Here is an 18,026-nt window from a genome sequence, read left to right as displayed (position 1 = left end):
TAGGAGCAAAACTAAATACCATAGAACAAACACGCACAATATTTGTTTGCAGCGGTGTGCCGCTGCGGGATCCTGTTTCCAGACGTAGCGCAGCGCAGCGCAGTCACCGATGTTCGCTGTAACCTTTTTTCGTCGCCTCACGGCTTAGAACAAACGCACGCGGCACAAGTTGTGCATCGTAAGCTTGCAATAATATTCCCCGCATGACAGACGCCCACAAAAAATTCGATGCAACTCTGACGATGGGAGACGCACACAGCTGACGCGGCCCGGCACAGTTCGAAGCGAGGGCGGCCATGTTAGGCATGTTCTCCGTCGGCAGGGTCACCGGCCGGTCGGCTCATGACGTCACCTGAAGTGCGCGCCTATTGGCGGAGGCTCGTGTGCATCCGTCTTTGAGGGGCAAATGCCGCTGCCTTCTTAAGTTGTACCCGACTATAATAGCAACTTACCAACAATTCACATAAAAACAGAAACATAAAAATGTGTTTATAAATTGATATGCTTTGTACTGCGATCGTATTCAAATTTTTTATTTAAATGAGAAACAACACAAACAAATGTTGCTAAGGACAGGGAATTCTAGGGAAGGACCGGAGCTAGTTATGCGGGGGACGGACTGAAATAAACACAAAGAAAAAGACCGGTTCCCGGCTCTGCCTAGACGCTTCGGCTTCAAAATGGCTGAAACTGACGTGATGGCGGATGGTGCTGATGTCTTCGGAAAAACCGTTTTATGTCTTGATTTTAACTCCTTCGTTACGGCAGCTGGACTGGGGAATGTGCAAAATGTTGTCATCGCGAACAGTGGCTCAGGTGGTAGAAACATTTCCAGCGTGCACTCTGCTAACATCTCCAATGTGTACGAAGTGCCACTGCATGTTATAACGCGCCCAATTCCTGTTACTCACTACGACGAAGACAAAGTTAGATTCATTGTAGAGTGACTTCAGGTTAGTAAGTGCATGTTGCTTCACAGGCGTTCGCTTTGTTTGCTGCGTCGCAGTGATGTGTTACCGTTCTGGTTTGTTTCCAGCAGCCGAGCGCTATCCGTGCTTTTTGAAGTTCGCACGTTGGGCGATACCGTTACTCTGTTTAAAGTTACGACATTATAGGGTGTTTGTTATGTTACCAGCCTAAGCGCAGCTCCTTTAGTGGTTTATTTTTAACATTCGCATAAGTAATTTGACTAAGGGCAATCGACGACGAGTTCGAATGCACGGGTGTTGGCACGCAACTTTGTATTGCTGGTTCCTACGATGTTCTTGTATAAAACGAAACCTTTATATGACTTGGGGCAAATCGGGCTCCTAGAGGAAAATTTAGATATATTTAGTGCGCAGAAAGAGGTAATTTGTCGCACAGCAGATGAAGTTTAGCTATATTTAAGCCATTTCATATGTGCAATAATATCGTACGCTTCAGGCATCGAGCCCGGACTGCCGTGACCACATTGACTGGACATTGCATCCTGTAAGGACTAAATGCTGCCGTCGAATATCTATTTGGGTCCAAGTAGAACAATTAGCCGGTGCAGGTATTTCGGCTAATGGTGAAAATACACACTGGTACTCTTAGTGTGCGTGCTGTAGGACACATTTTTTTACACAATTTTACTCGCGCTTTCTGGTAATGTTAGCGATAGCCCATTTCTTGCTTTCGTCATTCGTCAGGAAACTTATGTTTACGCACCCCTGCTTGTAATGTGTGCTAACCTTTTTCATTTGATTTGTACTGCACAGATGCATGGATGCATATTGGCTTGCAGTCTAGCCGCAGAAAGGGTACACGCTTGTCTAAGGTCATTGCCATCTGCGCCGAGCTGCACTATTTAAGTTGTCTGTTATGCCTGATTGCACATGTGCAAACGACCTATTGAAAACCTATGGCCCTTCGTCCAAACTAAGGGAGTGGAGCATAAGATATGAATTTGCATGAGGGTGTCAGTGTCTGCCACGATAACATGCCACAGGTGTGGTCATTGTTGGTGGAAGTGATCTAATGTTTTAACGTCTTATTACGAAAGGGAGTATGTACTGTATTAAATGTCAACGTTTAGTGTATTAAGGAAAGATGAACCAATGGCACACGCTTCAATTTAGCGGTTTTCTTGCACGGTGAAAGTTGGATTTAGTGAATTATGCCCCAAATCACACCAATAGCTGCATGGAAGTTTTCATCGCAAAGTGCATTGCTTGTATTGTACCTAGCAGTGACATATCAAATTTGAAGCCTTTATAGACACCTCCAAAACTTTTCTGCTTTCGTTTATGCCGGTATATAGCTTCCTTGCAGTTCGTATTGAGGAGGAGAAAGTAGCATCGACAACATCTCTGGCTCCTTCAGTTATGGAGAGCAGTCCTTTGATTTTACCATGGGCTGCAAATAAGTGCTGCTGTTGTCTTAACTTCTTTAGTAGGGTGCAACTCAAGAACGATGCGACAGATGCCCCTCAAAGGAGGACCTCCAGCCAATGGTGTAGACCAGTTTTCATGGTGCCGCGGTTAATCTGATGAAGCCCTGGTATTCCTATTTCATCTGCAACCCCTGCAATTTCGTGCTAGTTAGTCCAAGTGGATCAGTAAAGGGGCAGAAATGGAGAATTGGTTAATGTCATTGGCTGGAGGGGCTCCTTTAAGGGGCATTTTTCACTTCGTTCTTGAGTTGTATCCGGCTGTATTTCATATGACTTTAGCTGGGTGAAGAAGTTGGACTTTATCAATAGGTAAAGCTGTGAGCTCTTTAAAGCAGGAAGCGGTATTTATTTTGTTGAATAAAGATTCGGCATGTGAGAGTACTTTGTCTAGTCATTGTTTTTATTGAAAGTAACTTATGAAATGTGTAGAAGTTTTTTTTAGTCACTCTAGATATGATGCACTTTTTCTGAATTTAGAAGTTGTTAAAGCTACATGAAAATAGGCATGAGTGTATTTTTCACGGTTCCATGCTTGGTATTTTCATGAAACCTCAAATGTGAAATGTGTTTACTAACCGAGCTGCAAATAACTAACAATTAAGAAAAGCGTTTTGTGCATAAATTGTGCGATGTCGAATTGCTGGATGTAGCGCGCAATCTTTGCATGCCCTGAAATTTGGTATTTGTTGGTTCGCTGTACATAACTACTTTGTCTGTGTGCAGGGTAAATCACACATAGAGGGAACGCAGCTCCAACTGCAACCAAGGCGCTGCGGTGGCACAGGGGCTATGGTGCTCGGGCGGGTTTGATCTCATCCACGGCGGTCGAATTTCTATGAAGGCGAAATCCTAGAGGCCCATGTACTGTGCGATGTCGGTGGACGTTAAAGAACCCCAGGTGGTCGAAATTTCCGGAGCCCTTCACTACGGCGTCCCTCTTAGCCTGAGTCACTTTGGGACGTTAAACCCCCATAAAATCAAACCTATTGCGACCAAGCCAGTAGCAAACTCATGCAAAGGGGCAGGTGACACAAAGAACCTTGTTGTGGTCTCTCTTCTCGTACGCCACTCTGCATTTATTCATGAAAGGGTTAGACGCAGTGGCACTCCGCAGGTACGTAGCCACGCGTAGCCGTGTTCTTTCTAAGTGTGATTGACCCTGTACAGACATCATGTGCATCCGGTGTGTGCACCTGTGGCCTGGCTGCAGTTGTGAAGCCCCATCATTCACATTCTTGAGGTGCAGACGGGCTTATGACCCACCTCACTCCATTAAGGCAGCTCTTGACTTCCACTTGGAAATTAACCCACTAGTCGAATCTGCAGCCATCCTCCATCTCTGATATCCAGGTGACCTTTTTTTGCCCTCCCCCCCCCAACCTTTGGCTATCCATTAACCTCCGACCAGCCTTCCTGCCTTTGCTGCAATAAAATACTCTCTCTTTTCCATTCCTAAAGTGAGTAGAACAGCAGGAAAGCGATTTGGTGCAAAGTATCTGCGTTTTTTTTCTTCTTTTATTTTATCTGTAGAAGCAGTTGCGTAATGGTGTTGCTATTATTTTTTTGATAACGTTATTTATTGCCTCAGGGCATAAAGGGAGTTGTGAAGGAAAAAAGAAAAAAGGGGAGGGGGTGTTAAATGAATGAGAAAAGGTGGCCCGGTCTAATGAAGTTGAGGAGGGAGCTGGGATGTGGCCTCTGCATCCAAGCAATATATGAGGTTAGCTGGTTTTACAGGAGACCTGCGGCTGCCAGATGCCAAATTCTCGTTGGTTTCTGCACCGGACAAACTCACAAGTGGCGAATATCAGTCTCAGTATTTTGGCAGTTTCAGACAGGATACCCTGGGCGGGGATATAAGTGTCGGAAATGATGCCACGTCAGAGTGACGGCAGAAGTAAGGGCAACCCCGACCTGGATGTTCCTAACCACACCCTCCTCTGCACAGGTAAGACTGCGAGGGAGGGTTATCACACACAGAGGGACGAAAGCACGTGTGTGGCACTGGGGGTGTTCCTTTCTTGTGAGGAGGAGGTTTGGTTTGGTATATGGTGGTTTAACGTCCCCAAGCAACTAAGGCTATGACGGAGACCGTAATGAAGAGCTCCAGAAATTTCGACCACCTGGGGTTCTTTAACGTGCACTGACATCGCACAGCACACGGGCCTCTAGAATTTCGCCTCCTTCGAAATTCAACCACCACGGCTGGGATCGAACACGTGCCTTTCGGGTCAGCCGTCGAGTGCCATAACCACTGAGCCACCACGGCGGGCTTTGTGAGAAGGAGGGTAGCATCATCCATGATGAGAAACTAGGTATTGATGCGGGTAGAGTCGCAGGCGGGTTGTAGAATCTGCAGAGATTTGTGAAATCCGCAGTTCGAGTGGGACCCATTCAATTCGAATGGGTTGTGGGATGCCAGCCACCAGATGACGTATGTTCTGGCAGATTTCTGGGCTGCGACTGACGCGTCGGAGTAGACATGTTGCTTGAAGGGCATCAGTGCCGATGACAATGTGGGCTGTAGGAAGCAAGGTAACAGCGGCTACAGAGCGAAGCGTGCCTTGGACAGCAACCAGCTCATTGTGCAGTCACTTCAAGGAAAGCTTGGACGAACCTTTACCTACCCTTAAGAGTATTGCGAGGAGTCCTATACTACTACTGGCATAATGATGCAGCGCTTAAGCAATGCGCCACACCTGGCAAGTGGCTGATTTAAACATAGCCACCAGTGGGGCCTGTGAGACCCAGGTTGTTTATCCCGAGCTCCTGTAAGGCTCATTTTTGCAGATATAGTTTTTCTGGAGGCTGTCTGTCTCTCAACCGATGAGTTCATGCACAGTGCCATAGTGTGCAGGTGGCAATTGCATTGAATTTATTTGAATTAAATTCGATACCACCTGTCGTGGTGGGCAGGCATTTTAATTTGGGTCACCTGCTTGCTCGTGACATGGCTGGACAGATTCCGGCTTTTCTTATGAATGGGGCCTCTGGAGCTATCGCTATAATATAGTCACACCAGTCAGTCATCACAACAGGCTTACTTGCTAGACCTTATCTCTCAGGTCTAGGCTAATAGTTACTAGAAAATTCTGTCTTTCTCCTTTGTCCTGGATCAGCCTAAGTGATACGTGGTTCCAAATTTTGGCATTGGAATGAGGGGCTGGGCCAGTTGGGATTTAAGGTGAAAGAAAAAGTATGCAAGACAATGGATAAGGTGACACGCTCGTCCCTGTGTTGCTCTTGCCTGTTTGTTGTCTTATGTGCTGATTCTTTCGTCATGCTAGAAAGGGTTGCCCAAGGGTTGTGAAAACAAGGTGATTGCACCATAAGGATGATACAGGTGGAAGCTTAGGAGTGGAAACTTCAATAATTGTTTTATATGAGGTAACACGTTGAAGTTGTTCTGGTTTTGTATTTATGACTAAAGTAATGATTGTCGTACTAGCTGTTGACACTCTTCTGGTCAAAGTGTTTGGGATGCTTTGGTTTTGATGGCTTCTGCAAAAATATTTTTAAAAGTTTCTTTAATTCTTTTCAGGTACTACTTGTCATATCGATTCCAGACAACTATTTTTCGCCTGAATACAGACCTCAGAAAAGCTAATGGGTAGTTTTCCAACAGTAAATACCAAGAGAATTCTTTATAAGCGTGTACCACATTTTGTACAGTGTCACGGAGGTAAAAAGTTGTAACATTGAAATACCAGGGATTTTCAGCTAAACACCTTTGGAATAAGGGATCACTTTCCAGTATTAAGCCACCGCGGTGGCTGAGTGATTACGGCGCTCGACTGCTGGCCCGAAAGACGCGGGTTCGATTCCGGCCGCGGCGGTCGAATTTCGATGGAGGCGAAATTCTAGCGGCCCGTGTACTGTGCGATGTCAGTGCACGTTAATGAACCCCAGGTGGGCAAAATTTCCGGAGCCCTTCACTACGGCATCTCTCATGGCCTGAGTCAGTTTGCGAACTTAAACCCTCATACACCATAAACCAAACTTTCTTGTATTTTCAAAAGAGGCACGTAATGTTATAGTCAGATACAACTCAAGAACGAAGCTACTTTTTCCAATCAAAAGAACCCTTTCCAGCCAATGGTGTCGGCTGATTGTCATGAGCATGCTACAGCGTGACTATGCAGGGAGTGGCAGGTGAAAGGGGACAGTCCCCTTCATGAATTGTCACGCTGCTCCCTTCATTTCGACGCTACCAGGTTCATGAGAATTGACCGACATCATTGGCTGGAGGGGGCTCCTTAGGGAGGGAAAAGCCGCTTTGTTCTTGAGTTGGGTTTGACTATAGTAATGGTAGAAATTAGGAAAGTGTAATTATTGCTGGGAAGAGCGGTCTGAGTTAAGGGGCGGATTATGCGTGACGAAGCTGATCATTTTGGGAAATGTTATTTGCTGCATTTGATTGTTTGCATGAAAAGCAAATACTTTGTGATGTGAAGGATGCTAAGTTCACCTGGAACAAAGAATCACTGCTAGGTGTAGCACACGCTCAAAAAAGGTAGCATTTGCTGTGTACACAATTCTGCACATAGCATCTCAAAGGGTTAATTAATGGTGGTGGTGCAGCTGTTGCAGTCAAGTGGCTTTGTCGTGCTTCTTCCAGCAGTGCCCTCTCGATGGTGGTTTCTCTTGCACACATCAGACACTTAGCATAATTGTTCTCTGCTTCTCTCACTTTTTCTTTTTTGGGTGCAGAGGGGGAGCGTCAAACGAATACTTGGTTGGAGCTGTGGCAGGTGTGCACTCTCACCTGTTGATTGAATGTAGCCTGTTATACCTTGTGGCATGACTGGGAACAGATTATTTTTCATGGGTTCAACCACAGTTTTGCTTGCTAGTATGTAATGGATGTCCGTAGTGCGTTGTGAGTAACGCTATGCTAAAGCATGATTATCACAGCTGCAGCGGTGTTCAAAGTGTAGTAATATGCATGCAACAGACTTAGAATCACTATTACTTGCACTCACCAGCACCACAGAGACAGTGCTTCAGGGAACGTGCAATAAAGCTGATACACAATGAAGCACACTTTCATGAAGGAATGACGTTATGCATACCTTTTGCAGAGGCGCAAATAAACTAGAAAGCCGAGCTTAAAACTCCTGAATGAATGCTCGAAAAAGCTTAATAGGGTAGAACGTTGGGCCAGTTGGTGTAGCGACATAATTAAAAACTTGAGCAGAATAACACAGGACGGGAGGGAGAAACACGCACACACACGCACACACGAGCGCTCGTGTGTGTGTGCGTGTTCCTCCCTCCCGTCCTGTCTTATTCTACGCAAGTTTTTAATTATGTAGCTCGAAAAAGAATAGTACTGTGAATGGAAGCAGCTGTTACATGTAAGCATTAAGAGAACTTCTTGTTGGGCTAGCTGGTAATTGATCATTGCACCATAAATGCTCCAAAACCACACACACACGTCAGAGAGAAGAGAACGGGACAGAGTGCCCATCACAAACCAGTTGTGAGTGTCGCTATGTCCCATTCTCTTTTCCCTGGTGTGTGTGTGTGTGTTTATAATGCCTTTAAACTACAATGTACATGTAAGCAACCGGACTCTGGGGAAGCATGTTACTTATCTTTTGGTAAGACGGTTGACTCCCTTGGATTGTTAAGGGCTTTTCATGTAGAGAGCATGCCCCTTTCATAACAGGCATAGATGGGCAGATTGGCTGCATTGAAAGACAGTGCAGGCTGGCCTTGGTTTGAGTTTTACTCTGCAGCATATATGCTCTAATATTTTGTAAAGATGATTGTAGCCACTCGATCCAGTGTTTTTGGCCAAGCTTAGTTCCGAGCACCTTACTGTAGCAACAGGATATCTGTGAACAGGCTAAGCCTAAGGTTTATGCAGGCTTGCTATCCCATTGTGGGCCACATTTGCTGCTTGTGCCAGCAAGTTGTACAAGGTATTCTGTTGCAAGTGTTATATGTGAATCTTGAGTCCAGAACTGCAGCCTGTCGCAGCTCTTTGACATGCCTCTGGCCAGCTGTTGATATGGTAATGATGCTTTGTGCGTAGCATTATTCCAGCCTTCTTGTAGTTGCTCACTGAAAATTCAGCAAGTGTGTGAAGCAGCCCTATTTTTTCATTTTTGCTGTTGCTATGTAAAGATAAAATTGTTATAGTGCACTAATTTAGCCTCTTCCTTTTGTGAAGAACCCGAACACCAAAGACCAGGTTGCACCTATAGATATTCTATGGGTCAAGGGTACTGAAGGTGGAAACTAATATTTCTCTTTCGGCGGCAACCACAGATTAGACGCCAATTACAGGTTGGGCCTCACAACCATCCGTGCCAAGGTTATTCAGTCAGCAGCTGCAGTGCTGCATTTCCACCTGGGATTGTCAACACCAAAGCTCAAGTGATTGCTGGGCGGTCCTCTGTGGGGTTTGTGTTGATTATTGTAATTTTTATAGCTACTTGCACTGACGTTTAATAGCTTGCGCCTGACTGCCATCGCAGCTTTCACCATCTGCTCAGATGTACAAAGTCCATTGTGTTCACATATTGGATTGACAAGAAGCTTTGCCGGTAACATTGAATTATTAAAAACAAGAGTCTTTTTTTTATTTTTCCCAAAGTGACTCGGGCTCTAGGGAACACCGTAGTGGAGGGCTGCAGATAATTTAGACCGCCTGGGATTCATTAATATGCACTGACATCGCACAGTACATCGGATTTAGGTGCTTCACCTCCATCAAAATGCAGCCACCGTAGCCGGGATTATACCCGCGCCTTTCGGGTCACAGCCAAGCACCATAACCACTGAACCGCCCTGGTGGCCCGGACGTCATAGTTATTCTCAGTTACTTCTCAATCTGCATCTTTTCGTCAAAAAGTGAAAAATTAGCAAATATTTAAAAAAATGCAATGCAGTGGACTTTGCATGCTCCCTTGATATCAGCCACTGATATCTGCCAGTGTATTGTAGATGGTGGCTGCACTGCTTATGTTAGTAGATATAAGCACTTATCGCTCACCCCTTCAGAAGATTGTTGCTATACACTAACATTGCATTCTGCTAACAATAATGTATTGTTAATCACCACCGCAGGAACAGTTAAGCTCACTGTGTACCTCTTCTAGGAATCTACAGCTGCATCGATTTGTACATGTAGAGGCACCCCAGCATTTTTCTTAAGTTCATCACTGCGTACAACTCCTTCCCAATTTCAGTTATACTTTCCTTCCCTTGGCATGCACTCCGTCTCTCCAGTAGAACATTGGTCATCAGTTCAGCATATCTGAAGCCCTGTCCATCTTCATTCTTTCCTTTAAAGGGACGGTCTACTGTCAGAGACAGGTATAGAAATATTGGCTTATTTTAAGAGACCTTGCTAGTGGCGGTGGGCAGAATTCGTGGTTTTGAGGAGGAATTTATATTTTAAATTGGCAAAGAAAGTGAGGTCTGAGTGGATAGCTGGGACACGCTATGTTTGCTTGTTAGAGTTATCATTGTAGACGCTTGAGCGAAAATACCGCATTTCATTACTAAGTCGCAGCCTTATACAGGCACTTAATTTTTGTCCATATAAACTTAATGCAGCCTTCTTTTTGCTCTTTCAGTAAATTACAGTGATTCTTATTGTTAACTTTCCTTGATCATCTTATAAATTGGTTTCAAGAAGAAATCATACCCAACGCGGCCGCTACGCTTGCGGTAGTGCTGCTGACAAAAGCGGCTGCTGACATCTGTGATAGATATCACCGGCACTGTTATTTTGTTGTTAGTATATTAAAACCACCTTAGAGCTCTGAGCTGTAACTTTAATAAAATCTGCGCATCTTGGTGAATGTCATGCTCATTATAGCCATTGCATGGTGCCTATGCGACAAGGCATGCATCATGTCCATATAGGTGTATGAATTCCTTTACTGACTCATGTATTGTGTCCCCAGTGTCAAGGTTTGCAGGCGCTGACGACCATGAGAAAGTGAGACTACCTTATTTAAAAATTACGTTTTAAATTGTTCTGCTGTGTATTTCTGTGCCGCTGCTAGATATTCACTTATTAGGGTTAGGAACTTCTTGATTGCCTCCGACTGTCCCTTTGATTTAAGCCAGATTATTCTGAACTCGCATTTGTTTTATAATTGTCGCTGCTCTATTTTTGTCCGTTTATGCTATGCCCATAAATTTTCCCTCTGCGTCACTTGCTTCTTTGTCTTCAAGTCCTATATTTAATCTTTTGTTGGCCTCCAAGGTTTTGCTTTATTGCTTCTTTGATGGCTGTGGTATACCCTGTGTGGTGGATGTAGGTATACTTGATGCTGTGTGCTGCTGACAGGAAGAGTTTTCAGGCATTGCAAGTGCTTGCCAAAGTGTGTAATGTGATAGCGCTAAAGCTCTCCTTCTGCAGAAAATCCATTGGCGTCAGCATTGTGAGCGAAAAATTACAGGAGAAGCAACCTCGGTGGGCCACCCAGGTCACGCGATCTTGTGGCGTCATCACAACCCACCCACCGGATTGCAAGTAAACTGACCACCATGGCAGACGACCGTCAAAATAATTATTGGTTGTGAGAGAGAGAAGAGCAACCTGGTTTGCATGTGACACATTGGTGGCGGCACCTGCCATCAGGGCAGTGGCGCATCGCTTAATCATTGCACTACCATTCAGAAGAGCAAGGTTCCGGGCTAGTTGGTAATGCATTGTACACAGAAACAGTGCGATGAAACGTGGACAGCACGAACACGTGTGTGTTTCTTAATGTGGCCCACGTTTCATCGCGCTGTTTTTAAGTACATTGCACCACCATGCTAGGTGTGGTCTGAGGACTTTCAGGGACCTGTGAATGTAAATTCGAAAAGGACCACTTCCACGTTATCGGGCATTAACCATTAATGCTATCTTGTAATACACTTAAGGCTGAGCTTAAGTGTGCCCTCCAAATCTTTGTGCTATGTGGTGGCCTTCTGATTCCTGGTTCATTTGTTTTGTGGTTTTTATTAGGTTCTCCCAAAGTATAAGGAGCAGGCATAAACTACGGTTCTGCAGCCATTTATCAGTGCCGCTGGTGTGATGACCCCCATAATGCGCAGGTCCACACGGGACGGAGAGGCAAAGAGACACCGTATGGCTCAGTTTAAACAAACAGATATATTCAATAATCATACATGATTAAGATTCAGAGGCTGGGGCGTCCGAGCTTACGTGCCGACGACTTCATGGGGGCGATGGAGTGGCTCCGGAGTTGGGCTCGAGCGGTTGCTGGCAGAAGCTGCACGCCGTCGGGCTTCGGCGCTGAAGGCCCTCTTGGCGAACGATGTCGTCCTGAGCGAGCGTCTTCCGTACTGCTTCTCGATTTTTATATCCTCTTCTCCACACTCCCTAGGGTGAGGACGCCCACGCCGGAGGGGAAGGAGGGGGGGGGCTAGGGCTTTCACTTGGGCGCACAAACATACCACCGCACTTATTGTCTCGCCCCCCTCACGTGTTGAGTCCGAGGGAAAGAATGTTGTCTTCGCGGTAGCGCATAGCGTCGGCTGTGGTACGGCGCGCTCTGGATCGCTGACAGTTCCCTTGTCCTGGAATGTGCCCGGGAGGGCCGCCCCTGAAACCGCCACGCCAATTGGGGAGGATAAAGCCTGTTTCCCCGCGGCGGCGGCGGCGGGTCCGGTTGGGTCCGGTTGGGCTTAAACCACTTCGTTCTGGTTGTCACTCTCAACGAGCATGGCTGGGTAATTGATGCCTGTCATCTGGGTCTCCGTCTACGCCGCGCCGTCGAACGTGGATCCTCGTAGCACACACAAAGAATGTACCTCGTAGCACACACAAGGAATGTACCTCGTAGCACACACAAGGAATGTACCTCGTAGCACACAAGGAATGTCACACTCGCTCACCCTCCAGAAGAATGTTCTCCGAACATTTGAGTCCACGCAGCTCCCCTTGTCTTTCTGAATCGCCTCGCACAGTGCGTCCGACAAAACACTTTTCGCTGCACTCAACACCACTGCACAACACCATATGCCTCCGCTGTCATAACTGGCGTCTCCAGGGGCAGCACTGATCTTCTTTTACAGATAAACATGAAACTCAGCACCCAAGCCTCTCCTTTCTAGTCCAAACTGGACGAAATAAATTTACCACAGTTACAAAGGAGCTCCCACTTCTAGCACGATCACGGCACAGACAAAAATATAGATAACGAAAGGAAGTAGGGCAGGTTCTGCATGCGCTCCGCATGCTCTCCTGTGAAGGTGTTACTTAATGACAGAAAGGTTTAACTACCAACTCCGATAACTTAACACATAAGCACATAGCAATGTTATGAGCTGCGGCATTACACAATTCTAACCAGTTCACAACTCCGCTCTGTTTACGCCATTAGTCCGACTTAGCTTTCCGATTTCGCAGCGGATATCGGCCTTCATGAGTCATACTAAGTAAGTCTGTGCCCCTTTGTCTGCTTTGGGACTCGCGAGGGCTCTTGGCAGGAGCCTCTCCTGGCGTTATCTGCGCGGCAACCTCGCGCGCTTCTTCTTCTAGCAATGCATGAAGTAAATCCGGTGGCATTCCGGCCGTCACCTCGGGCGCCTGCCGAACAAATGCAGGAGAGGGCGTTTCTTGCGAACTATCTGCGCGCTCCGCTTCACTTCTGTCCCCATCAAAATCCGCGCTTTCCCTTTCCTCATTTCGTGAATACTGAACCGGTGCCGACTTGAGGCGATTTGCGTGTATCCTTATCAAACGCCGGTTCACGTCTCGGACTCTGAAGTTTACCGGAGAAAGCTTCTCGACAACCTCGCACGGTCCTCTCCACTTCGTCTGGAACTTACGAGCTAGCCCAATCTGCCTTTGGCAGTTTTCAATGTACACGCTGTCCCCCACATCAAACGGCGCGTCTCTAGCACTGCGATCGTGCACCTCCTTCCTGCGCTTCGCCGCTTTCTTTAAGGACTCCTTTGCGATGTCCCTTGCCACTTGCAAGCGCGATTCTAGCTCAACCTTATAGTCGTCCAGTGAAGCGTATGGGACACGACGGGGGCCCTCTGGCACTTCACTAGGCTGGTCCGGGTCTCGGCCGTAGAGAAGAAAGAATGGCGATTCGCCCGTGCTCTCGTGTGCTGCGGAATTGTAGGCAAACATTGCATACGGGAGCCACAAGTCCCAGTCCCGCTGGTCGCGCGAAACAAAATGCGACAGGAACCCGGCCACGGTTTGGTTCAGTCGCTCCACCGCGCCGTTGCAAGCCGGATGGTACGGTGTTGTCTGCTTCTTAGCGATCTTAAGCAGCTCGCAAACTCTCCTCATTAGCTGCGACACGAAGTTCGTTCCCCGATCTGTCAAGAGTTGCCTCGGGGGTCCATGTCGGAGCACGATCTGTTCGACAAATGCTCTTGCAACCGTGTCTGCCTTCTGATCTGGGAGTGCTACCGCTTCCGCGTATTTTGAAAGGTGATCGACAAATACTAAAATATACTTGTTTCCGGAAGAGGTCGTGGGAAAGGGGCCCATTATGTCCATACCTGTCCGCTCGAAGGGAGCCGAAACCTCAGGGAACGGCTGAATTGGAGCTGGTCTTCGTCCCTTGGGTGTTTTTCTTTCGAGACAGGAATGACACTTCGCACAGTAGTCTCTAACATCCTGTCGCATGCCACTCCAAAAGTACAAACGCTCCACACGCCTGCGTGTCTTCGCTACGCCAAAATGACCGGCGCATGGCGCATCGTGAAACGCGCGAAGAACCCTTTCTGTCCACGACCGAGGTATGACGACTCTCTCCCAAGCGGTTTTCTCTGGTCTCCCTTTCCTGGTTGGCCTCGTGCGCCGACACAGGGTGCCGTCTTTGCCAATGAAATAACCTAGCTGTTCGGGGTGAGACGGTGCGCCCTCTAAGCTTTCGATTATTCGCTTCAGGTCAGGATCTTTGCACTGCTCTGTGCGTAATTCGGCGGGGTCGACTACGGGGACAAACTCATCTATAGCTGCCACGGCAGCTGTGCGGCTGAGTGCATCAGCATTCAGATGTGTCTTTCCGGACTTGTGCTCAACTTCAAAGCAGTATTCCTGCAGGTGTAGATTCCATCTAGCGAGTCGCGAGCTAGGGTCCCTGACATTCATCACCCATTTCAGAGGATGGCAGTCTGTGACTAGCTTGAATTTGCGGCCGTAAAGGTAGCATCTGAAGTGCTTTACTGCCCAGACAACGGCGAGGCACTCCCTTTCCGTAGCTCCGTACTTTTGCTCTGTGGGGCTCAGCTGTCGGCTAGCAAAAGCAACGGGATGTTCTTTGCCCTCGATAACCTGAGATAGCACGGCACCAACTGCGAACTTTGACGCATCTGTGGCCATAACGAAGGGCAAACTAAAATCCGGGTGGCGCAACAGCGGTGCACTCATTAGCTTCCTTTTCAGGGCCCCAAAAGCATTCTCCGCGTTTTCGTCCCAGCGAAAGGCGACATTTTTGGCTGTTAAGGCGGTGAGCGGCTTAGCGAGCTTGGCGAACTCCTCTATGTGCCTTCGGTAGTAACCGATCAGGCCGAGAAACTGCCGGACCTGGCGGACGCTAGTCGGGGATGGAAAATCCGAGACACACCTTAGTTTCTCAGGGTCCGGTCGCACGCCGTCAGCTGAAACAACGTGCCCGAGGTATTTCACCTCGTTTTTGAGGAATTGGCACTTAGAGGACTTCAGCTTGAGACCCGCTGCTCTTAGTCGCACCAAAACCTGCTCAATATCGCGCAAATGGTTATCAAAACTGTCACTGTATATGATAATGTCATCCATATACACGAAGCACAGACTCCCCAGAAGACCTGCCAGGATAACATCAGCGGTTCTCTGCCAGACAGCAGGGCTGTTGGCCAGACCCATCGGCATTCTTTTCCATTCATAGTGCCCTGAGGGCGTGTTGAATGCCGTTTTCTCGGCATCTGCCGGATCCATTGCTATCTGCCAGAATCCCGCCGCCATGTCCACTACCGTGAAGTACCTGGCAGAGCCCAGCTGAGAAAGCGTCTCCTGTATATTGGGGATGGGGTATGGATCGATGCGAGTTACGGCATTTAGTTTGCGGTAGTCCACTACCAATCGATACGAGCCATCTGGCTTTTCCACCAATAGTGCTGGTGCTCCCCAGGGTGACTTTGAGTGTTCGACAATGCCGCGATCAATCAGTTCCTGCACCTGCCGCTCCATCTCCTCACGTTGGGAGTAAGGAATCCTGTACGCACGCTGGTAAACGGGCGATGAAGTGCCGGTTTCTATCCTGTGCTTTATAACGCCACAGCAGCCCAAATCCAGGTTGGACGCGGCGAATACCTCCGAGTAGTCGTTCAGCAAACCAGCCAGAGCCTCCCTCTCCCTGGATTTTACGTGAGAAAGATCGAACGACACCTTTGGAGCAGCCGAAGGACTAGCATGCTCTACAGTTGCGAGTACCGTATCGGTGGGCTCACGTTGCTCTATCGCAGAGGTGAAGAAAGCCAATGTTTTGTTATTGGGAAGGTTCAGTGGCTGCTGGCTACAGTTAACCACCCGTAGGGGCACTCTGTGGGCGTCATTAACTGTCACGAGGCACGCGGCTGCCTTCAGGCCATTGCTGAGAGAGTCGACCGGCTCAAGCACTCCCACGGCGCCGCTCTCTACATCTGAAGGCACAAACGCGTACAAAATGTGCTCCGACCAAGGAAGGACGACCGCCTCCTCGACCAGCCGGACGGCAACCCGCGAATATACCTTCTCCAATGATCCCACTGTTTGACGGGTGTCAATATCGGTAATGCGAATCTCAGCCCCTCTCCTGTTCAAAAACGGAAATTTTGAGCCGCCCGCATTAACCTCTTCCTCAGAGAATGAGACTACTACCTTCCCTTTTCTCAAAAAATCCTGCCCTAATATACCTGACACTCCGTTTGGCAGAGACACCGTGTCCGGGCATACGTAGCAGGGGTGCTCCAATGCAATTCCGCCGAGAGAGAAGTGTAACCGGTAGAGTCCACTTATGCCAAGAGGATCCCCCGTTATGCCTACAAATTTGGTTGCCATACCACCAGACGCTTCCAACACCTCGCGGTCCCCCTTCCTTCGAAGCGTGTTAAAACTGCTCTCCTTAAGCAATGTCACCTTTGACCCCGTATCTATCAACAATTCCATACAACAACCATTTAACTTGCAACGCACAACAGGGCATGCCTCGTCGGCCACACAAACTACCACCACCTCATCATCCACTGCTCCCTCCCCACGCTCCTCAGGCTGGGGAGGACTAACTAGTTTTTTGTCTCGGTATCTGGAGCCCCGCTGTAGGCTTGCTTAGGGCGTGTCTCGCCTGCTTCTCTTTGTGGCTCCCCACGGCGCACGTTTTGGCAGAACCTGGCGTTGTGTCCGCGACCCTGGCAAGAGAAGCATACGATTTCTTCAAAATCTCGCATACCGCGCCTGTAGCTTTGTGGCGGTCTCCGGTTTCCAGCGAATGGGCGCTGTTGAGCGCGCGCTTCAATCTGGCGTTCTACCTGCTGAGATAGCAGCTGTTCCAAGCGATCTAACCGCTCTGTCAAGAGAGCAACCTCAGGGTTGAGCACCGCTCTCTCTATGACGCGTACTCTCGCTGCGGCTGTCGTTAACGCCTCATTTCGTTCCTCATCCAATGCGGCCTCCACGGCTTGGTCGAAATTGCTCGGCTTGCGCGAGAGTACGAACCGGCGCACGGGGTCTTGCAGACCAACCACGAACAAAGCGGTCATTTCCTCTTTAAGTAGATCCTCCGCGTATTTCTTCCTTAGCTGGTCTCCTTCCTCCTCCCTGCTTAACGTATCGCGTGCTAGGCGCTGAAGCCGCGACGCAAATGTTCGCACGTCCTCCCCTACCATCTGTCCGGCGTCACGGAACCTCTGTACCCGCACGTGACGTGATTCAGTGTCGAAATGCTCAAACGCGAGCTTCTTAAATTCCGCAAATGATTTTGTGGATTTTACTTTTTCGTCTCGCCATGCAAAATCATGAGCAGCTCCTGCCATCTTACACCTCGCCATTCCCAGCATTTGAGCATCGGACCATCCCCCCATTTTCCCAATCTCTTCTAGCATGGAAAAGAAATCGCAGATTGGAACCCCTGTCTTATCTCCTGTAAACGTCGGAATGACGCTTCCTAATGCCAGCATGCTTGCTCCGAGCGACGGCTGTGGAGTGGGAGCTCCCTCAGATAAAGACATTTTTTTTTCAAGCCCTCCGGTGCCTCAAGCCTCTCAAATGGGGGTAAAAGTCCCACAATCAGTCCCGTGATTCCCTTTTGATTACAGTTTTGAAGTCATGAATGTCGCAGCATTCAGAGGACATTTGCTTTTGAGACCCCACTTCTGACACCAGTGTGATGACCCCCATAATGCGCAGGTCCACACGGGACGGAGAGGCAAAGAGACACCGTATGGCTCAGTTTAAACAAACAGATATATTCAATAATCATACATGATTAAGATTCAGAGGCTGGGGCGTCCGAGCTTACGTGCCGACGACTTCATGGGGGCGATGGAGTGGCTCCGGAGTTGGGCTCGAGCGGTTGCTGGCAGAAGCTGCACGCCGTCGGGCTTCGGCGCTGAAGGCCCTCTTGGCGAACGATGTCGTCCTGAGCGAGCGTCTTCC

At 48.2% G+C, this 18,026-nt stretch overlaps 1 pseudogene; it reads left to right on the top strand.

Moving 5' to 3' along the window:
- Nucleotides 1-680: 680 nt before the first annotated feature.
- Nucleotides 681-8,804, top strand: LOC144116941 (sulfiredoxin-1-like; annotated as a pseudogene).
- Nucleotides 8,805-18,026: the final 9,222 nt, after the last annotated feature.

The sequence above is a fragment of the Amblyomma americanum genome, chromosome 1 (assembly GCF_052857255.1).
Source record: "Amblyomma americanum isolate KBUSLIRL-KWMA chromosome 1, ASM5285725v1, whole genome shotgun sequence".
Classification (NCBI taxonomy): Eukaryota; Metazoa; Arthropoda; class Arachnida; order Ixodida; family Ixodidae; genus Amblyomma; species Amblyomma americanum.
This window is presented reverse-complemented; position numbering and strand designations above follow the sequence as displayed.